This window comes from Saccopteryx leptura, chromosome 8 (assembly GCF_036850995.1).
Source record: "Saccopteryx leptura isolate mSacLep1 chromosome 8, mSacLep1_pri_phased_curated, whole genome shotgun sequence".
Taxonomy (NCBI): Eukaryota; Metazoa; Chordata; class Mammalia; order Chiroptera; family Emballonuridae; genus Saccopteryx; species Saccopteryx leptura.
The window spans coordinates 28,511,427-28,534,109 of record NC_089510.1 but is presented as its reverse complement, the minus strand read 5'-3'; the positions used below and the strand labels follow the sequence as shown (position 1 = coordinate 28,534,109).

At 43.3% G+C, this 22,683-nt stretch overlaps 1 protein-coding gene and 1 pseudogene across 7 annotated transcripts in view; one reads left to right on the top strand and one right to left on the bottom strand.

The window, feature by feature from the left end:
* Positions 1-22,683, top strand: part of TMEM45A (transmembrane protein 45A) — a 130,035-nt gene that overhangs the window by 26,485 nt on the left and 80,867 nt on the right. For 2 of the 7 annotated variants that reach the window (XM_066347803.1, XM_066347800.1), the window contains exon 1: positions 19,078-19,200. The exons of 4 other annotated variants lie outside the window; for them this stretch is intronic. The gene's annotated coding sequence lies outside the window, so the exon portion shown is untranslated. Of the gene's footprint in view, positions 1-19,071; positions 19,201-22,683 lie in introns of those variants that run through there. One more of the 7 variants, XM_066347804.1, reaches the window with a different exon arrangement.
* On the bottom strand, positions 791-1,979 carry LOC136380015 (Na(+)/H(+) exchange regulatory cofactor NHE-RF3 pseudogene; annotated as a pseudogene).

Below are 22,683 nucleotides of genomic sequence, written 5' to 3'. Positions count from 1 at the left end.
TGTTATTTAACTTCTATGTCTTTGTGTGTCTTTCGGGTTTTTCATCTTATATTTATTGAGACTTGTGTCTTAATATGTGGTCTCTCTTAGAAAATGTTCTATGTGCACTTGAAAAGAATGTATATTGTGTTATTTTGGGGTGAAATGCTCTGAAGGTATAAATTAAATCCACCTGCTCTAGTGCGTCGTTTAAGGCCACCATTTTCTTACCGACTTTCTATCTGGAAGATCTATGCATTGATGTCAGTAGGGTGTTAAAATCCCTACTATTACTGTATTACTGCCAATCTCTCCTTTTACATACATCAAGATTTGCTTTACATATTTAGGTGCTTCTAGGTTGGGTACATAAATGTTTATAAGGATATATTCTCATATTGAATTGATCCCTTTATCACTATGTAGTGTCCTTCTTTGTTTCTTTTTTTTTTTGCATTTATTTTAATAACCACAAAATTCTTTAAAAAGCATAATCTGTTGAAGGCTTATCTGCTTAGATACTATCAAGCGCTCACATATACATATTTATAAATTGTCTTTGGTGCTCAAGAAACCTATAGAAGTAAGAGATATTGTCATAACAGAGAAATATAGTTAAGTTGAAGCTTGAAAGAAATTACATGAGTAGAATCTAGCCCCCAACTTAACTTTTCCTAAGTTGACCATAAATATGCAAGAGCCACTTCTGAGAAATGACAACAGAAAACAATTACACATGATGAACTGGTTTCCAGAGGAGTTTTTGTTTTGTTTTTTTTTTTAACAGAAATAGCAAATGGGTGGCCATTCCTTGGAAAAGGATTCCTATTAAATATCCAGAAACAGCTATCAGCCGAAGCCATTATTTGTTCTCATCACATCTCTGTATCTTCAGAATTGGAGGAAGAATGAGAGGCTGTACTGTAGGCTCGTTCCTTTGCTGTGTGTGAGTCGTGCGCTGACTCTACTGATGTTCCTTCTTAGGAATCAAGGGGTACATCTAGTGGATCAGCCATGGAGGAAACAATAGGTTTTTTCTTAGCCTGGAAATAATCATAGGCCTTCTTTCCACAGACTAAAAGTGTGACATTCTTCCCACTGCTCTGGATTCTGTCCACCACCTTGTCATAGCGTTCGTCCAGCACATTCACCCCATTCACTGCAATGATGAGATCCTCATCCTCTAGCCCAGCCAGGTAGGCAGGGCTGCCCTTCTGTACCTCTTTGACGAAGGGGCCTGGCTGAGCCCGAATTGCATTTAAGTGGAAGCCACAGCCATTTTCACCTTTAACCAGTCTGCACAATTTAGGCTTATGATCTATGTCCTTTGTAGTATCTGGACTTGAGCTCCCCAGAGGAGCAGGAATAGGAACTGGAGCCTCCTTGACAGAACCATTAGGTTGTTCTTGATTTTCATAGTAGAGAAATGGAGAAAAATTAGCCAGTTTATATATGCTGTCCGTCTCTTTGTCTACCACCAACAGTGAAGTCTGATCTCCACCCTTTCTGATCATTTCCACCACACTGTCATGATTGAGGGTTTCCACAGATTCGCCATTGACAGCAACTACCAGGTCACTGGTCTTCAAGCCAGCCTCCTCTGCTGGACTTCCAGGATCTATGTCTTTGATGATTTGACCTTTCTGTTCTGGGCCTGTCCTCAGATAGAAACCATAGCCATTGCTTCCTTTTTTCATTTCAACAACTCGAGGCTGGTGGGGTAATAATTTCAGACTGGCTGTTTCTCTCTTGGATTTTATATTCTGCTCACTATGGTGCTTGTCAGTTTCCTTGTCCACCAGCAGGAACATGACATGGCTTCCTGACTTCCTTACCTTTTCAACTACTTTCTCATGAGTGGCATTTTCTACAGGCTCTCCATTCACTTCAATCAAGTGATCATCAGCTAGAACACCAGCTTTCATAGCCACACCTTGAGGTATTATGTCAGTCATGTACACTCCCTTTTTACCTGGGACAGTTTTTAGAGAAAAGCCATAGCTGTTGTTGGGTAGATAAAATATATTATGCTCACTTTGTTAAAGATGGCGCTGCCCACGTGGAGGCCGTCACCCAGGTGATAGTAATGTGTGTTGGGGGCGGGCTGTGGGCAGGCAGGATCCTTGTAGCCTGGGGCTTGGTTTTGGGATTAAGCCTTTCCCACCCTTTTTGATGTGGGGTGGTGCAATCCCATCATACCTCAGATAAGTGACTTTGTATTAGAGACTTCCCTATTTTGTATATTGGATTAAAGGTTTGGATTTCTACACTATAAAATGGGGGCAGAACAGGAGCTTGCTCTCTTAGTTCCTGAAATTAGCATTTAAGAGGAGAGAGGAGAGAGCAGAGAGCAGAGAAAGGCCACGTGGAGGAGGCCAGGAGAAGCAGCCAAGATGGCGGAGTGTTGAGTGAGAAGCCAGTTTATGCAGAGTTTGTGCAGGGAGAAGGAAGGAGATGGGGAACAGAGGTGAATAAGTCTGGTGAGCTAGAAACCTTTGATTCTAGGAAACTCTGATAAGTCAGTAGCTTTGTGAGCACTGAATGTGAGTGGGTTTTGGAGCCCAGTGTGTGTTTTTACTTGCCCGCCAGGTGCAAGACTAGGATTAAAGCTAATGGCCCACCAGTTTTTGGCTCCATTGTTTCTTTACCGACTGTCCGAATCCAATGTGAACCTGCATGGGTCAGGCTGCTGTGATAGTGGCCGTGGCCACTGGCTTTACAGCTGTTCCCCTCCTTCACCAGGTAGCAGAGCCGTGGCTGGGTCCAAGTCCGTGCGCCTCCATTCATCATAGGAGGCAGTTTCTTATCATTCAAACATGGCCCCTTCTGACTTGGACTCAATTGTTTCAGGTCTACCTTTTTTTTCATGGCTTTCTCATAGCAATCCCCATCCAGAACTAGTAAAGTCACTGAATTCCCACTCTGTCTCACCAGATCCACAACCTGTGTATGTTCTTCCTTGTCCACAAAGACACCATTGATCCTAAGAACTCTGTCTCCATCCTGGAGGCCAGCCCTCTGTGCCGGGCTCCCCTTCTCAACCACCCGGACAAGGTGTCCATCAGTGTCTTTCTCAACCACCCGGACAAGGTGCCCATCGGTGTCTTTCTCAACCACCCGGACAAGGTGTCCATCAGTGTCTTTCTCAACCACCCGGACAAGGTGCCCATCGGTGTCTTTCTCAATCCTCAGGAAAAAGCCATAGCTGTGTCCTTCTTGTCTGGACAGCTTACATTCTCGGGGGTTGAAGGCAGAGGCCATTTCTGGATCTAGGAGGAAAAGCTGCTGGATCCACTCAGGAATTCACTCTCTGCTGCTGAGTTGTTGTCTTGGAACTCACTGAACTTTGAACAAAGTTTGATTTAAAAGCTGATGTATCTAACAGGGACACATGGTCTGAATTCAAGTGACCTCTGTCTTGCTTCCTGCCAGTGGGCTGGGCCCTAAGCTGGACAAACCCAACGCACTGGCCCACCTGCCTAACTGCGGAATTCCACTGCTCACCAGCCCCTCCCAGATTAAAGGAGGGCAGAAAAGAGGAGACGTGCAGCCGGGGGGAGGTGCCTCTGCCTTCTCAGTTCTCTCTCTTAGGCAGATGCCTTGGTCACATCCAACTAACACCCAATGCCTTAGGGGCGTCCACTGTCTCCCATCCACAGGTGAGGGCTGAGGGTCACCTGAGCATCCTCACACAGTGAGACCTTCCTGGGGAGCAATAGCCTGTGCAACCACAATAGAAGTAGAAGGCCACAAGGCCAATAAGCCCAGTAAATGGAGCAAAGCTCCTCACCTGCCCGTCCTTTCTCCTCTGGCAGTGGAAGTTCTAACTTGCTCGCTCCCTAGGAGTTGAGCAATAAAGCCCTAGCTCTTATCACTCAGGCTCCCTTCCTCTTGTTACACACTGTCTCTTCCCTCTCTCTCCTTTTTTTCCTCTCTTTCACCTGAGAATGCTGTTTTATTCTCAATTGTTTCCCCCTTTCACCCTCAGTCTCTCAGTCAAACCCAGCTAGGTAGGTGGAAGGCATTTCTCCAAACCCCTTCTTCGTTTCTTACTGTAGCCTTTGTTTGAGTCTATTTTGTCACATATAAGTATTGCTTTCCAAGCTTCTTTTTTTCCTATTTTCACGAAATATCTTTTTTTATCCCCTTACTTTTAGTCTCTGTGTATCTTTCCTTCTGAGATGGGTCTCTTGTAGACAATATATATGTGGGTCTTGTGTTCTTTTCCATTCAGCCACCCTTAATCTTTTGATTAGAGCAGTTAAGCCATTTACGTGTGAAGTGTTGGCTGTTTGTTAGGCTCAGTCACTGAAAGGGCCTTTGGCAGAACTGAGATGATGGACCTAGCGGATCTCCTATTAAAGAGATGTGCTGGTCAGTTTCAAGGAAGGTGGTGAGTGTGGCCTCCATTCTAGAGCTACATAACTTAGTCTGTTCCAGATATTGCCCAGACTTAGCAAGGTGGAGCCACTAGGAGCTGGGCAGGAGACTGGGGCTTTTGGAAGTCTAAAGGGTTGTTCTATTATATACATCTCCCAAGAGGGGGAATTGCCAGTTAGATTCACAGAAAAGTAGGGTCTTAGTCCCTGCCCCAAAGCTGATAGCTAAGTCACTGACACTTCTTGAATGTGTCCATACCTCTGTATTCTGGCCAAGATAGCTGACTACTCAGGAGGGTCTAAGCTTCCTAAGTGGGATGAGAGGGAATCCAGAGGGTGGGGCAATTGCTTTCTCAGAGGCTGATGCCACATGGGGTGGAGTGCTCCACCCAAAAAGGATAGTGTTTGTGGTATTAGACAATGACTCAGCACAGGAATCCTGGTGGATGTCCCTTATGTTTCTCCCCAGAGGCACAAACCCCAGATTTTCCTCATGCAACTCTAGTGTGCTCCACCCTCCCTCTGTCAGAGCCCAGGGTGAGTGGCTGTAAATAAGATTTTTGTGTATTGGTCTCTCTTTTTTCTTTTGTAGTATTTTTCTAAAGTGAGAAGTGGGGAGGCAGAGAGACAGACTCCTGCATGAGCCCAACCGGGATCTACCTGGCATGCCCACTAGAGGGCGTTGCTCTACCCACCTGGGGCGTTGCTCAGTTGCAACTGGAGCCATTCTAGCACCTGAGTTAGGCCATGGAGCTGTCCTCAACGCCCGAACTAACTTTGCTCCAATGGAACCTTGGCTGCAGGAGGGTAAGAGAAAGACAGAAAGAAAAGAGAGGGGGAAGGGTGGAGAAGCAGATAGGTACTTCTCCTCTGTACCCTGAACGGGAATCGAACCCAGGACATCCACGCACCAGGCTGATGCTCTACCATTGAGCCAACTGGTCAGGGCTGTGTGTTGATCTTTTTAAGAGGGTGCCTGTGTCTTTAACCATCTCTCCCTGGCTGACAAGAACCCCACTCCTTTTCACAGCTGAATGTTATGTGGGTGCCTCTTCCTGGCTCTGGTGCTCTGGGCTGGGAAGCCAGGCTTGGGGTATAGGCCCCACACTTCTCAGGAGGAATCGCCCCCTCCACACACACAACTGAGATGTCTCTCCAGGTCCTCAGCCACCACCCACAGGAGCACATCAGGTCTCTCCCTTTCCTACCAGTCTCAGTGTGGCTACATCTGTGAAGTCTTTACTTCTTCAACTAGTCTTCACTTGAGTATTCAGGATGGTTCATCTTTAATTTAGTTGTGATTCCAGTTTGGTCCTGGGAAGAGGTGAGTGTGGCTTTCACTTACTCCACTGCCATCTTGATCCCCTGTCTGGGTTCAAATGTTTTATTTTCTCCTGATGTGTCTTTCAATTTGAAGATCCAAGACTTTTTTTTAGTTAAGGGAGTTTTCCTCCAATTATTTGATTTTTTTCTTGCCTTCTTATAAGCTAGGCATAAGTCAGACTGATGGTTATAGAAAATTGTTAAAGAAAGAGAGGAAAGGGCGAAATAGAGAGATATACGGTATTAAGCACATTTAGGACAGTTTATGGAACTGTGTATTTAATACATAACAAAAATTTAGTAATGCTAAAAATGTTAATGAAGAAGAAAAAAAATAATAAAAAATGCTCACACCCAAAATCCTGACATAGTTGACCCTTGGGGATAAATGCCGGAGGAGGATAGAGTAACAAGGGTGGGAGGCAAGGGGTTGGTTTTGTTCAGGAAGAATGCAAAAGCACTGTGCCTTTAAGCAGATTCTCAGGATAACTGACACCCAGTTTCCCAACCTAGGGAGCTGCTTCTCCTCTGCTGCTCAGCCCTGAGTTTGTGTGCACTCAGGGCACAAGGACAGACTGTAGAAGAGCAGAGTGATCTTGTATTTTTTTTTTTTTTCCGAAGCTGGAAACAGGGAGGCAGTCAGACAGACTCTCGCATGCGCCCGACCAGGATCCACCCGGTATGCCCACCAGGGGCGATGCTCTGCCCATCTGGGGCGTCACTCTGTTGCAACCAGAGCCATTCTAGTGCCTGAGGCAGAGGCCGTGGAGCCATCCTCAGCGCCCGGGCCAACTTTGCTCCGATGGACCCTGGCTGTGGGAGGGGAAGAGAGAGAGAGGAAGGAGAGGGGGAGGAGTGGAGAAGCAGATGGGTGCTTCTCCTGTGTGCCCTGGCCGGGAATCGAACCCGGGACTCCTGCAAGCCAGGCTGACACTCTACCACTGAGCCAGCTGGCCAGGGCCTGAACTTGTTTTTTTGTGTAGCTTTTTTCTCTCACTGCTTCTATGACTTCTTGGACAGCTAGTTTCCAGTCAAGGGAGCAGACAGATGAATCAAAATCTCATCCTCTTGGGACAAGTTTGGGAACCTTCTTATAGACATTTTCCTCATCAGAAAATTGGGATTAATGAAACATAGTCAGACTTTGGATAAAAAGTAGGTTTAAATAGAAGACACATAATAATTTGGGATATGAGGTACACTTTCATCTACTAGCTCAAGCGTGAACAAGTGCTTCCATCACCGTCCCTAGTAGCAAGAAGCTTCCCGCTAGTTTCAGAATGAGTGAGATGGCCAATATTAAGTTCCAGAGGAGATTTGTGAGCAATTCGACTCATGTAGTGTAACCTACTGCTTCTCTGATGGACTCTAAAGATGTTTGCAGTCTTTATATATGCTTTATAGGCTGTCTGTCTTACTCCCCAGAAAAGGAGACTGTTGCGAGCCAAAGTGGTACAGAGGTTATTCCAATTTCTCTTGAGATTGAGGAATAAAAGGTTTGATAGTGTGATTGTTGTTACTGTTGATGAGAGTTTATCGGTGGGGAGCATGACTTTATTTAATGAGCTGAGGTAGAAACACGCATTCCGGCAAAACAGTTTTCAGGTTGCTCTGACTGTGGCCCTTGGTGCTTGCCATCCAGGTCCCTTGTGTGGAGGCAGCCAAGATTATTTCTCCATTTTACCCTAGCTTTCCAATCTCTAAATGGTACACTACTGTTACATTGAATGAGAAGGATATAGCTATATAGCTAGATCCAAAAGTTTTGTTTAGCCATATTGAGTCATGGTTGCTAGGAAGCATGCTTTTATAGCTGGAAAAAATGTCAGAGGGTCATGTCTGGGGTCAACATCATTTAAGGCTGGCCTCCCAATATTCTCCTTGACTTTTAAATTTTTGTTGAGATGACATTGGTTTGCAAGACCATTCGGGTTTCAAGTGTACAATTCATTATGACGCCATCTGTCTGCACACCGCATTATACATTCTTTGCCACAAGGAAAGTTTCTTTCTGTCCCTATTTCTACCCCTCCCCACTTTGCCCCTGTCTACCTTGCTACCACCCCCTTTCCCTCTGGCTGTTTCCACTTCATTTTCTGGGTCTGTGTGTTATGTATATGATTTAGGCTAATCCCTTTATCTTCTTTCATTCAGTCCCCTCACCTTCCTCCTATTTGATATCTGTCAGTCTCTTCCATGTATCCATGCCTCTGTTTCTATTTTGTTCATCAGTTTATTGTGTTCATTAGATTCTACATATAAGTGAGATCATATGGTATTTGTCTTTCTCTGACTGGCTTATTTCCCTTAGCACAGTAATAATCTCTAGGTCCATCCACGCTATCACAAATGGTAACATTTCCTTATTTTTTATGGCCATGTAGTATTCCATTGTGTAAATGTTCCACCGCTTTTTCTATCCACTCATTCACTGATGAGTACTTGGGTTGCTTCCAGACATGGAAATGCTGCAATGAACATGGGGGCACATATATTCTTGATTAAGTTAATGAATATAATGAAAAATTATATTCATTATTTAATTCATGATTGAGTGTTTTGGGATTCTTAGGTTATATCCCCAGAAGTGGAATTGTTGGGTCATAAAGGAGTTTCATTTTTAATATTTTGAAGTAACTCACTGCTTTCCACAGTGGCTGCACTAATGTGCATTCCCACCAACAGTGCATGAGGGTTCCCTTTCCTTCACACCCTTGCCAACACTTGCTGTTTGTGGATTTATTGATGATAACCATTCTGACAGGTGTAGGTGATATCTCATTGTGGCTTTCATTTGCATTTCTTTGATGATTAGTGAATTGAACATTTTTTCATGTTTATTGGCCATCTGTATGTGCTCTTTGTAGAAATATCTGTTCAGGTCTTTTGCCTATTTTTTCATTGGGATCGCTGGGTGAAAATAGATTCATTTTTAATTTTTTTTTTTCTGTATTTTTCTGAAGCCGGAAACGGGGAGAAACAGTCAGACAGACTCCTGCATGCGCCCGACTGGGCATTTTTAATTTTTTGAGGAAACTTAATGCTGTTTTCTACAATGGCTGCACAAAACAACAAATCAACCAATAAACAAATAACAAGTGTTGGTGAGGATGTGGAGAAAAGGGAACCCTTGTACAGTCTCCATGATTTTTTAATCTATTCCCCATTCCAGTAGTTTCCCAACTTCCAAAAGAGAATTTATTGTCTTCTGCTAATGAATTGTTATAGTAATGGCAACAATTCTCAAATTTTAGTGGCAAGAAATTTATATTCAGCCTGACCAGTGGTGGCTTAGTGGATAAACCATTGGCCTGGAATGCTGAGGTGAGCGATCTCAAAGCTTGCCAGCTTGAGCCCAAAGGTCACTGGCTTGAGCAAGGGGACACTGACATGGACCTAGTCAAGGCATGCACAAGAATCTCAATGTACAACTAAAGTGAAAGCAACTATGAGTTGATGCTTCTTGCTCCCTTTTCCTTCTCTCTCGGAAGCAATCAATGCACAGTTAAAGTGAAAGCAACTATGACCTGATTCTTCTCACCCTCTCTTACCCTCTCTCTCCCTCCTTCCTGTTTCTCACACATTCTCTCTCTCTCAAAATAAAAAAAAAATTATATTCATTAGATCTAGGGATGTTACATAGGAATGTGAAATAAGGCATTTGGGTGATTCTAAGGTAGGTAGTTCAAGACCCTTACTTTGAAAAAACAGAGGTTAAAGTAGTATCTTTCCTCTGTAGTAATATTGTTATTGGGTACAAAGTTGACTGAATTTTTATTTTTTATTTTTATTTTTTGTATTTTTCTGAAGCTGGAAACGGGGAGAGACAGTCAGACAGACTCCCGCATGCGCCCGACCGGGATCCACCTGGCACGCCCACCAGGGGCGAAGCTCTGCCTACCAGGGGGCGATGCTCTGCCCCTCTGGGGCGTCACTCTGCCGCGACCAGAGCCACTCTAGCGCCTGGGGCAGAGGCCAAGGAGCCATCCTCAGCTCCCGGGCCATCTTTGCTCCAATGGAGCCTCGGCTGCGGGAGGGGAAGAGAGAGACAGAGAGGAAGGAGGGGGGTGGGGTGGAGAAGCAAATGGGCACTTCTCCTATGTGCCCTGGCTGGGAATCGAACCCAGGTCCCCCGCACGCCAGGCCGACGCTCTACCGCTGAGCCAACCGGCCAGGGTGAAGTTGACTGAATTTTTAAAAAGTTCTGTTTGTTTCCAAAATGGAGTAACAGGGCTGGATTTACCTCTTTTGCCTGAAATACCAAAAATGCCAGATAAAATATATGAAAAAAATATTTTTGAAACACTAACCTTCAGGCAATGAAGAACAATAATCTCTAAGCAACTGGAAACAAAAGAGGTAAGCGCTAGTACTACTCCAGTATATTGAATGGAGAGTGTTTTTAGGCTGAGTCCAAGGGAGGGCAACTTAGGTGGAACTCAGACTGAGTTGAAGAGATGGAGCTAAGAGCCCTAGAAAACCAAGTTGGCTAGAGTTCATAAAACAGAGCACCAGAAATGAGAGAGCAGCATGGTAGGAGAGGTGCTCACAGATCTGCAGAAAGTCCTCTTAAGTATTCAGCAAAGTACGGACGAGCACGTGCGTGAGAGGAGAGTACTGGAAAGCTGGGGGTAGAGTGGAGGGAAGGCTGTGGGACAGAGAGAAGAAAGGAGATGGGGAGGCTCAAGGAAGGAGGGAGCAGGGAGGGACTAGAGAACAATGCCATGCACTCACAGAAGGCTGGAAATACTGCTTGTCTGTCCAACCAAACAGGAAAACTCATAATTCGTGGGGTATTGGGTAGAACAATTAGGAAGGTCTTGTCTCAGTAGTGGAGAATAATTAGCCTTATACTGAGCACTGCTCCAGACATGCTTGACACATCAGAAAAAAAAAATACCTAAAAGGATCAAATTGCTTCCAAGTTACTTACTCATTCCAGAGCAAAGCTCAAGAATATTTATAGTGATAAAAATATATTCAAGTACAATTCAAAATGTCTAGTGCCTTAGACTCATAAGATAGTTGTGTTGAAAATGGAAATACACTGTCCTTGACTGTCCTGGGGGTGGTCTTCCATATACGTTTTATACCATTAAAAAGTCAAACAGTTGAGTCCTCAGTGTAACATTTTGTACATAACAAACCAGGATTGACCAAACCATGGTCTGTGTTGATACTTACCTTGGTTTCTGAGATGGCAGTTCTCCTTTGATGTCTGTTAATGTTTTTTTTTTTTTTTTTTGTATTTTTCTGAAGCTGGAAACGGGAGAGAGTCAGACAGACTCCCGCGTGCACTGGACCGGGATCCACCGGCACGCCCACCAGGGGCGACACTCTGCCCACCAGGGGGCGATGCTCTGCCCCTCCGGGGCGTCGCTCTGCCGAGACCAGAGCCACTCTAGTGCCTGGGGCAGAGGCCAAGGAGCCATCCCCAGCGCCCGGGCCATCTCTGCTCCAATGGAGTCTTGGCTGCGGGAGGGGAAGAGAGAGACAGAGAGGAAGGAGGGGGGGGTTGGAGAAGCAAATGGGCGCTTCTCCTGTGTGCCCTGGCCGGGAATCGAACCCGGGTCCCCCGCACGCCAGGCTGACGCTCTACCGCTGAGCCAACCGGCCAGGGCCTAATGTTTTTTTTTAAAATACTTTTCATGTGTTTGATAATTCTAACCTCCTCATTGGATTACGGTAAGGGAAACTTAGCTAAGAGTAATGTTGGCCAAAGACATTATGTGTACTAAGGGTTGGAGCAAGGAACAGAGGTCATGGGTGAGGGGTGAGATGGGGCTTATTTTCTGAGGCCAGTCAATAGATGACACAGAATCAAAGGTCTCGGAGGGCATTCAGGGCCAAACCAAGGAGACCGAGATCCGCTGACTGGTCTAAGGGGGCAGGCTAAGACTGGCCCAGAACCAGAAGCCTTTGAAACCTAACAGGAGCGTACAAGGAGATAAGCTAGCAAAATTAGGACAGTGACCAAAGCTGAAGAGTCAGAGCTTGATTTCATTACCAGAGGTTCTAAATTGGGTCAGGGAAGGATGCTCTGAGGTCATTCATGGGCTTAAAACCTCTGGAGGTCCAAAACTGAACTCCACACCGTGAGCCTGGGCTGTCCATTGCCCCCCTGAAGATGGGACAGGTTTTAATTTGGTTTAATTAGGCATGTTTCTTTGAAGCTTCACCACCTTGAAGTCTAATCTGACACCCTATCTTCTGCATATCTCTATCTAAATGTTTTGCTGCTAGAACAAACATGTTTTCTGCCATTTGGTTTGTGCTAAGCACCTTGGCATTCTTTCCCTGTCTGCCTGTGCAGCTATATGGTTTTTCTTCATACAACTTATAAATCTGTTGGATGTTGGAAAAACGGTATGTTTCTTAAACTGCTATAACCCAGCTGAGTTCTTGAGAAAGCTCTTACTTGAAGGTAAGGATAAGATATTACTACTATCATTTGCCAGAAATTTTACTTTCTTTGGGGGCATTAGGACTAAAAGATCAGTGTTTGGGTAATTGGAAGTCAGTTTGTCTTTTAAAAGAGGGGTCTTAAAGTCACTTTTTTTTTTTTTTTTTTTTACCTAGAAAGGAAATTTTTGATCAGAGGTCTTGGAAAACTTTACTTTTAATCTCAATGATGGTCATTGTGGGTAAAATAAGTTTGCAAATATAATGTATATGTTTGCTCACTTATAGTTTGCATTGGGTGTGGGGGACAGGCTGTAAGCAAGCAGGGTCATTATAGCCTAAGGCTCAGTTTTAAGACTAAGCTTTTCCCACCCTTTTAATACTAAGATCTTCTCAACACTAAGCTTCTCCCCACATCCCTGACTGTTGCATGATATGGGGTGATGCACTCTTATGAAGAATCCCATTTATGCCTCAGATAAGTGACTTTGTATCAGAAACGTTCTTATTTGTATGTTGGCTTAAAGGTTTTGATTTCTACACTATAAAATGAGACAGACCAGGGGCTCGCTCTTTCGGTTCCTGAAATTAGCATTGTATAGGAGAGAAGCAGCCAAGATGGTAGAGTGCTGAAGGAGGAGCCAGTTTGTGCAGAGTTTGTGCAGAGAGAATGAAATGGGGAACAGAGGTGTATAAGGCTGGTAAGTTAGAAACCTTTGATTCTAGGAAAACTTGGATGAGTCAGTAGCTTTGGGAGCCCTGAATGGAAAGGGAAGTGTTTTCCCACTGTGTGTATATTCTTGCCTGCCGGGTGCGAACTAGAATTAAAAAGTAATGGCCCACCAGTTCTTGGCACTGTTCTTTCATTACCATCTGTCCGAATCAAATGCGAACCTGCATGGGCCAGGTGACTATGATGGTGGCCATGGCTACTGACCTTACAGTCACAGTATGTATTGGGTAACTACATCTGGGATGTAGAAATGGATGCTGGTGAGTATTCTCATAGTCACCATGGTGTTTCCCATGGCAGAAAGAATTCACTTGCAGTATTATAGTAATAACAATAATAACAACAGCAAGACTATATAGTAGATGGAGTTATGTTTATCACTTTAATTGCCTTCAAATTAACATTGATTTAAAGGAGGCTTTATTCCTCTCTGTGTTTTCCAGTGAAAGAGTGAGAAAGAGAGATGTGAGTGATAGGAGAGCATGAGAGAGAGCTTTCTACCTCTATTTGATGAGCTCAGGACTGCCTTCTGTACTCCTGAGCATTTCAGGGCCATCCATCCGCCTACCAGAAAGATGCAGTCAAGACAAAGATTAAGGTCTCTGGAGAGAAATGCACAAAACATTTGATATAATCTAATTGTCTTGTTAATTGTGATAAATGTTGTTTTTGCCTTTGGCATTATGTAAAATTATTTATGCTTTATGGTGGTAATGAGTAAGAGAGGGTGGGGTGAGTGAATGACATTGTTTCTTCACCCTGATAAGTGGTTACATTGCTATTGGTGCTTGGGTAGGAGTTTATTCCACAGGAAGAGAAGCAGCTTGACAAAGCGAAACTTGAAGTTGGTAAGATCCTTTTTTTTTTTTTTCTTTCTGAAGCTGAAAACGGGGAGAGACAGTCAGACAGACTCCCGCATGCGCCCGACTGGGATCCACCCGGCACGCCCACCAGGGGCAACGCTCTGCCCACCAGGGGGCGATGCTCTGCCCCTCTGGGGCATTGCTCTGCTGTGATCAGAGCCACTCTAGCGCCTGGGGCAGAGGCCAAGGAGCCATCCCCAGCGCCCGGGCCATCTTTGCTCCAATGGAGCCTTGGCTGCGGGAGGGGAAGAGAGAGACAGAGAGGAAGGAGGGGGGGATGGAGAAGCAAATGGGCGCTTCTCCTATGTGCCCTGGCCGGGAATCAAACCTGGGTCCCCCACACGCCAGGCCGACGCTCTACCGCTGAGCCAACCGGCCAGGGCCAAGATCCTTTTTTTTATTTTGTCTGTCTCGGACTCATTTCATTTCCCCACTTTTGTCTCTGTCCCAAAGCCACGATTGCCCTTCTGTCAGCAACTTTCTCCACGGTCTAATCTGCACAGAAAGTGCACAGGTTTCAGAAGAGTCTATGATGAAAGATTCCACCCCTTCTTTTCTGTGGGTCTTGTTTTTGGATTGAAACTAGAATTTATATACCACTCTAGCAATTTTTCATCAATTTCTTTTTTTTTTTTTTTGAAATTAAAAGAACCCAAATTTCCTCCTAATGTCTTGAAAGAGGAAGTTTTTGAAAAGTTAGGAATGGAAAGAGTCAATGGAGGGGATGTTTTGATTTTGAGATATCTTTATACTGGCATGAAATTAGTTCTTGTGAAAACAAAACATCGGGCTGATCCGTGAAAAAGCTCCTACTCCGACCCTCAAACAGTGCGGTCCTACATTTTATGGGAGATAGCATTGACTCACACTAAGGCCGGTTTAAGCCTCTGAATTTTCCTTTTGGTGCATTATCAACAACAGATGGTGCTGAATCATAAAGCATATTGTCGGGTTTGGGCATGGAATTTTTTTTATTTTTTATTTTGGAGGGGACGGAGATGAACTTGGGAAGTCCTGAAAGTAAATTTTCGGGAAAAGCTACAGGCTCGAAGTGTACCATTTCCCCCTCATTGTTTGGCATATTATCACTTTGCTTTTCCAGGTTTTAGTAATGTTAAAAGATAAACTGAGGAATATTAAATATTTAAGAGTTTATCTGAGCAAAAATTGGTTCAAATTGGACAGCATCTAATCTAGCAGATAGGAAGGAGCTCTAATGAGCTTTGCAAAATGAAAGACTTTTATAGGCAGAGGGAAATGGAAAAAGAACATTCTTATACTAGAGAATGAGAGTATATTGGTGTAAAGCCAGAAGCCAGGGCCACTATTACAGCAGCCCGGCCCATGCAGGTTCGCATTGGATTCGGACAGTCGGTAAAGAAACAATGGAGCCAAGAACTGATGGGCCATAATCTTTAATCCTAGCTTGCACCCGGCGGGCAAGTAAAAACACAGACTGGGCTCCAAAACCCACTCACATTCAGTGCTCACAAAGCTACTGACTTATCCGAGTTTCCTAGAATCAAAGGTTTCTAGCTCACCAGACTTACTCACCTCTGTTCCCCATCTCCTTCCTTCTCCAGCATCAAACTGCACAAACTGGCTTCTCACTCAACACTCCGCCATCTTGGCTGCTTCTCTTGGCCTCTTCCACGTGGCCTTTCTCTGCTCTCTGCTCTCTAATACTAATCTCAGGAACCAAGAGCAAGCTCCCGTTCTGCCCCTATTTTATAGTGTAGAAATCCAAACCTTTAATCCAATATACAAAATAGGGAAGTCTCTAATACAAAGTCACTTATCTGGGGCATGATGGGATTGTACCACCCACATCAAAAAGGGTGGGAAAGGCTTAATCCTAAAACCAAGCCGCAGGCTACAAGGATTCTGCCTGCCCACAGCCCGTACCCAACACACATTAATATCACCTGGGCAACAGGTTTCACGTGGGCAGTGCCATCTTTAACAAAGTGAGCATAATATATTTTATCTGCCCAACAATTGGTTATTTCTTTGATGGGTCTGTCGAAGCAGATGCCTAACTAGTGCTAATCAGGCAATTTCTGATTGACTGGTTTAGGATTCTGTTTTTGGAAGAGACAAAACTGTAATTAAGTCTTGGTTTGGTGACATGAGGCCTAGTATGACCAACTTCATTTTGGGACTGTTGTCATGTTTTTTTTTTGTTTTGTTTTTTGTTATTGTTGTCATGTTTTTTAACAGTTAAATTACATTTAGAAATTTCCTCTCCTCCACTATTCACAAACCAAAGTTCATCTTTTAATTTTTTTTCCTGTAGGTCTGATTTGAGAAACAACTCATTGAGACCACTTCTGAGTCAATGTTGAATAAAAAAAGCAATATAGGTGAATGACTGTTTTTTTCTGTGGTCTGAGTCCAGTTGGAGAACTAGTGAGCAAGTTAGCTTACATTAGCTGAGCATTTTATTCTTATGGACAGGGCCATTAGACTAGACATAGTTGTTTATGTGGTGCCCTTTGAGGAAAGACTTCGTGGTTTAAATAAAGTTTTCCACTGGTCATCATTAACCATATTTCTAAAATTTATTTGTTGGAGGAAGCATTTGGTTCATAGGATAAGTGGATTTTGACTGGGAGTAGTGGTGGGTGGGAAAGGTAGAGCCTGCTGGTTATTCCACTGAGGCCCTGAACAGCATGGCAGGGAGGAAGCTAATTAAGAAGAAGAAAGAGGAAAAAAGCGACTGAGCTAATCTTAAAAAAAATTTTGTCGTAAGTTTGCTTGAAAACAAATTTACTCCTTTTAGCCATAACGTTGAGTCTTATATTTTTGTAACTAGTTCTTAAATAATCCAACCATCACTAAGCTGATGACCAAAGAAGTCTCTTCCAACTTGATAGGATAGAGAAATCTCTTCTCTAATCAAAATTACAGAAAAATTTCTTCCATCAAGCACTTTATTTATTTATTTATTTATTTATTTATTTATTTATTTTTATTTATTTATTTTCTGAAGCTGGAAACGGGGAGAGACAGTCAGACAGACTCCCGCATGCGCCCGACCGGGATCCACCTGGCATGCCCACCAGGGGGCGACGCTCTGCCCACCAGGGGGCGATGCTCTGCTCCTCCGGGGCGTCGCTCTGTCACGACCAGAGCCACTCTAGTGCCTGGGGCAGAGGCCAAAGAGCCATCCCCAGCGCTCGGGCCATCTTTGCTCCAATGGAGCCTTGGCTACGGGAGGGGAAGAGAGAGACAGAGAGGAAGGAGAGGGGGAGGGGTGGAGAAGCAGATGGGCGCTTCTCCTGTGTGCCCTGGCCGGGAACCGAACCCGGGACTTCTGCACACCAGGCCGATGCTCTACCACTGAGCCAACTGACCAGGGCTTATTTATTTTTTTAAATTATGTTTTTTTTTTTTTTTACTGAGACAGAGAGTCAGATAGGGACAGACAGACAGGAACGGAGAGAGATGAGAAGCATCAATTATCAGTTATTCGTTGCGACACCTTAGTTGTTCATTGATTGCTTTCTCATATGTGCCTTGACCGTGGGCCCTCAGCAGACCGAGTAACCCCTTGCTCAAGCCAGCGACCTTGGGTCCAAGCTGGTGAGCTTTGCTCAAACCAGATGACTCCGCGCTCAAGCTGGCGATCTCGGGGTCTCGAACCTGGGTCCTCTACATCCCAGTCCGATGCTCTATTCACTGCGCCACCGCCTGGTCTGGCTTATATTTCTTACTGGGTCTATCCCTCTAAGACTGATCTTTCCAGATTAATTCAACTGGTTAGGTTACTTTTTATCTCAATCTTAAATAACTACATACCAATTACAGGAGTAGGAAGTTTTGGAATCTCTTGGGGGAGCAGGCATGTTTGTGGAAGTTCAGTGCTCGATTATATCAGATGAGAGAAATTACCATTCTCCCCAAGTGATCCCAGCATGGAGTGACCCTTCGTAGGGTCGTTGAGGTTTTCAGGGCACTCTACCCAGAATGAGTGAGAGCATGTCATTTCACCGTCGTTTTTCGCCAGGTCTTTTCCAGTCAGCAGCGGACAAATTCTCTATCTGCAGGACCAACTTTGTGGGTGTGCAACCCGTACAGTTGCCCAGAGCCCAGTTTTAGGAGGGCTCCATGCTTGGTTTCATGCTCTGATGGCACTGTTTTGAAATTCTCCACAATTGCCAAACATAGGGCGCCACATTTTAATTTTGCTCTAGGCTCTACAAATCATGCAGCAAGGTCTGCCTCTAATCTTTCAGTTACTCAAGTGTGACAAGAGTGAGAAAATAAAATTAAGGGTCCTGTTTTACCACTTTCCTCCAAGTTTATGTGTCCAGATGAGCACCTAATGAAACTGATGCTCATTTTCTTGTCTTAAGAAACTTAAGAAACTTTGTTGTTTAAACTTTTTAAAAAGATTTTATTTATTGATTTTAGAGAGAGAGAAAGAAGTGGGGGCGAGGAGGAAGCATCAGCTCATAGTAGTAGCTTCCCATATGTGCCTTGACTGGGTAAACCTGGGGTTTTGAACTGGTGACCTCAGCATTTCAGGTCAATGTTTAACCATGCGCCACCACAGGCCAGGCTAAACTTTTTTAATAGGAGGTTTTCAGAGGTCTCTTTCCCCCTTCTAGAACAACTTCCGTACGGATTTAGAGCCTATAGTTAAAAGGGTAATTCAGATCTTGCAAACACGTAGTACTTCCGTCCTTTGAAAGAAGTATTTCCTAAATCTCCTTGGTTTTATGGTACTTGAAGAGCACAGCCTTACATTTCATAGGTTCATACCACATGCACTCCAATAGGTCTTATTGTTTAAGCAAGAACTAAATAATATTCGTATTGGCCGATGGGTCCAAATGCTGAAACCAGAAGCAATGGTTGGGCATATTTATCCCTGAATTTTCTTAGTCTTCATAGGTGCAACTCAGGCGAGGGGTGCAGACTGGAGCATTTATCCATTCTCCTTGGGTGGAAGTGGGTATGATCTGGTTGTAGATTGGCCCAGGCAAGAGAAAAAAAAGTCATTGGTAGGCCCCTGCCCTGTGGGAGCCTTCCAATTTTACTGTTTTTATACACTGGACACCTTAGCTGGTTGGTTGAACAATTATTATAAATTACTAATCAAGAAGTAGACTTGGTGAAGGGAGAAATAAATAAGTGTGAATATTTTGTAGGTGTTAGAAAAATACCTGCTGGCAGTGACTCAGTAGTCCCTCCCTGATTGCACAAGACAGTGACTTCTGGTGAGCTGAAAGCATCCCAGGGTTGACAATCAGACTTGCATGTCTCATGACATTAATTGCAGGGTGTTAGGGCCAGGTTTCTGTAAATTGGGTGGAGGTGGAGGCCACTGGCAGGAAGAAACATGTGAGTGGGAGGAATAAAAGAGATTTTTCTGGGGCTGTTGCAAGGCCGATGCTGGTGCAATATGCTTGTCTTTCTTGAGCATTAAGCAGCCGCTGCCAGGATCGGCAGCTACTGAGCAGCAGGTCTTCGGGACTCATGACCCATGAGAGATTTGTGTGAAAGTAAAAGTGTGGTAAGTTTCAGTATTGTTTTTTTCCCTACTGGTTGCTTTTGGTGTGCACATGGGCATGTGTGTGTAAAACTGACTTAAAAGGTGTCAGGTTTCAGCCTGGTTTTTTTTTTTTTTTAAATTCTGATGGATAATTTTCAGCATTAGCTAAGAAACAAAGGCTCAGTGTTAGTTTCCTTTTTTCCTTATCCCTTCTGCCCTAATTCTAGGCTCTTGATCAACTGAGACCAAGAATAATGAAAGACCAGGAAGGGAGAATTGGTCTGAAAAACTCAAGGGTTAATTCATTATTTCTAGAGTAACCTTTCGTGTGGAAAGAGCAAGAATTTTTTATTCACATAGACCTAGTTTGAATCCTGATTCTACTGTGTATTTGTGATTGTGCAACTAGCTTCATCTCTGTGAACTTCAGTCTTTTTATTTGTGAAATGGGAGTAATAACATCTACACTAATGAAACATTCATTATAATGATGGAAGATGCAATTAACAAAATAACTCAGTAAATTATGTAGTGTATTAGAAAGGAATGTCTTGTGGAGGAAATAAGGCAGGAAAGAGGATGGGGTGTTGAAGCAGTTTGCAGTTTTAGAGAAAATATTTGAGAAAAGGCTTAGAGGCGGTAAAGAGGAAGTGAATTTTCAGCAAGTGCAAAGGCCCCGGAGGAGCTTGGTGTGTTCAAGGAAAAGTAGGGAGGCTGGCTGGCTGGTGGGGAGTGTTTGAGAGGAGAGGGTGAGGAAGAAAGGCTGAACACATGCCAGGGGCTACATCATTTAGGGCCATGTAGGCCATTCTGTGGACTTGACTCTGACCTACATTTCAACAGGATAACACTAGCTCCTGTATTGAGAAGCAAGGAGTCCAGTTAGGAGACCATTATAATAACTCAGGCATGAATTATCTTCCCATGTATTTCTGACTTCAATTTCCTTCTGTTTTCTTATTGCTGAGTTTTAAAAATCTTGGGTAACAGTTCTTTATCAGACATACCTTTTGCAAATATATATTATCTCCATTGTCTTCTATTTCTCTTAAGAGTGTCTTTTTAGAGCAAAGTTTTAAATTGAAGTAAATCCAAGTTGTCAATTATTTGTTTCACGATTATTCTTTCGGTGTTGTATATAAAAATTCATTGCCATGCCAACAGACACGTAGATGTTCTATGTTGTCTTCTAAGTGTTTTATAATTTTGCACTGTACATTTAGGTCTGTAATATATGTTGAGTTAACCTTTGTGAAGGGCATAAAGTTTGTGTTTAGATTCATTTTTTTGCATGTTCAGTTATTTCAACACCATTTGTTGAAAAGACTATCTATGCTCCGTTTTGCTGCCTTTGCTCCCTTGTCAAAGGTCAGTTGACTATATTTATATGGGTATGTTTCTGGACCCTCAATTCTGTTCCAGTGTTCTACGTGTCTGTTCTTTCACCAACACTACGCTGTCTTAACTCCTGTAGTTTTCTAGTAAATCTTGAAGTTAGAGAGCGCAGGTCCTCTGATTTTCTTCCTTCAATATTGTGTTGGCTATTCTGGATCTATTTCATTCCATATGTACTTTAGAATTAATTTGTTGATATTGTCAAAAAGAAATTGCTAAGATTTTGATTGGAATTGCATTGAATCTGTAGATCAAGTTGAGAAGAAAAGATTTTTTTTGACGATATTGAGTTTTTTTATTCATGAACATGTTTTATCTATTCACATAGATCTTTGATTTCTTTCATCAGTGGTTTGCAGTTTTCCTCATGTAGATCTTGCACATGTTTTATTAGATTTTTATCTTAAGTACTTTATTATTTTTTGGTGCTTATGTAAATGGTATTCTGTTTTAAATTTCAAATTGCACTTGTTCATTGCTGGTATATAGGAAGATGATGGACTTTTGCATATTAACCATGTATAATGAAACTTTGCTTGAATTGTTTATTAGTTCCAGAAGTTTTTCATGTTGATTTTTTTGGATTTTCTATACTCTCTGTGAACAAAAACAATCTTATTTCTTTCTTCTGGATATTTCCCTTTATTTATTTTTCTTATCTTATTATATCAGTTTAGACTTCAAGTTCAGTGTTGAAAAGGAGTGGTGAGAGGGAGTGTCTTTATCTTTTTCTGATCTCAACAGGAAAGCTCTAATTTCTTATTGTCAAGTATGATGTTAATTTTAGATTTTTGTAGATAATTCTTTATCAAGTTGAGGAAGTTCCCCTCTACTTTTAGTTTGCTGAAAGTTTTGGGTTTTAATCATAAATGGGTGTTGGATTTTGTCAAATGCTTTTTCTGCATCTATTGACATGATTTTGTGACTTTTCTCCTTTATTCTTTGTTGTGATGGATTACCTTAATTGGTTTTTCAAATATTGAACCATCTTTGCACACTTTTGATAAATTTCACTTTGTTGTGGTGTATAATTATAATATTATAATAATTATTATTATTTGTGACAGAGACAGAGAGAGGGATAGATAGGAACAGACAGACAGGAAGGGAGAGAGATGAGAAGCATCAATCTTCATTGTGGCTCCTTAGTCTCCTTTAGTTGTTCATTGATGACTTTCTCATATATGCCTTGACTGGGGGGCTCAGCAGAGCAAATGACCCCTTGCTCATGCTAGCAACCTTGGGCTTCAAAACAGCAGCAACCTTGGGCTCCAGCCAGCACCATGGGGTCATGGTATCTCATCACCAAGAAACACTTCTCACTTTTCCTGTCTTGGTCTAGGAGGCAGAGGAATAATAGGCAGCAAAAAAATTGAGGTAATCACGGTGTCACTGCCATGGTGGGAGCTGGGAGCAAACTTTGTAGTCCTAGGTGGGATTCACATCAAGGAGACTCCCTAATTCTTCCTTAGACCATTGTGGATGAGTGGTGAACATATGATATTAACTTTAAGGAAGGAAGATATTTGCTTTCCAGTCATCTCCAAAGGTCGAAGAACACTTTTAGGAGCTGGGTACAAAGTTTAGAGAGAATCTCTGTGAAGGCTTTGGACGACTTTTAATTTGGAATATAGTAGAGTTCAAATTCCTCTGGCATGTGCTCAGCAACCCACTGGCAATGTCGGACAGATAACATCTGCATCTCTGGCTAATGTTGTATGTAGTGAGGATTAGCTTTAGTTCCCCCTTTTGCTGTCTGCCACACCTTGGCAAGGCTATTTATATCTCAGATGTCAGCTTCTCCTTGGCTAGAATTCTTGTAGTACCACACTAGCTTCAGCACGTACACACACACCCTTGGGGCTGTCTACTCCTTATCACTTTGTGCCAGATGGATCTGGTCTTCACCTGCCCACTCAGGTTGCAGGAGCGTGACGCCAGCCAGAGTCACTCTGACTGGTGGGACTGGTCTTGCACCTGTTTGGAGTGATTAGAACATCCTTGCCACATTAGCTCCTGCACCCTGACTCCAGTACAGCCCTGGATTCACTTGCCATGACTGTGAAGTATATTTCTGAGCATATTAGTAATGTGGGGAGAGGTGTTGGT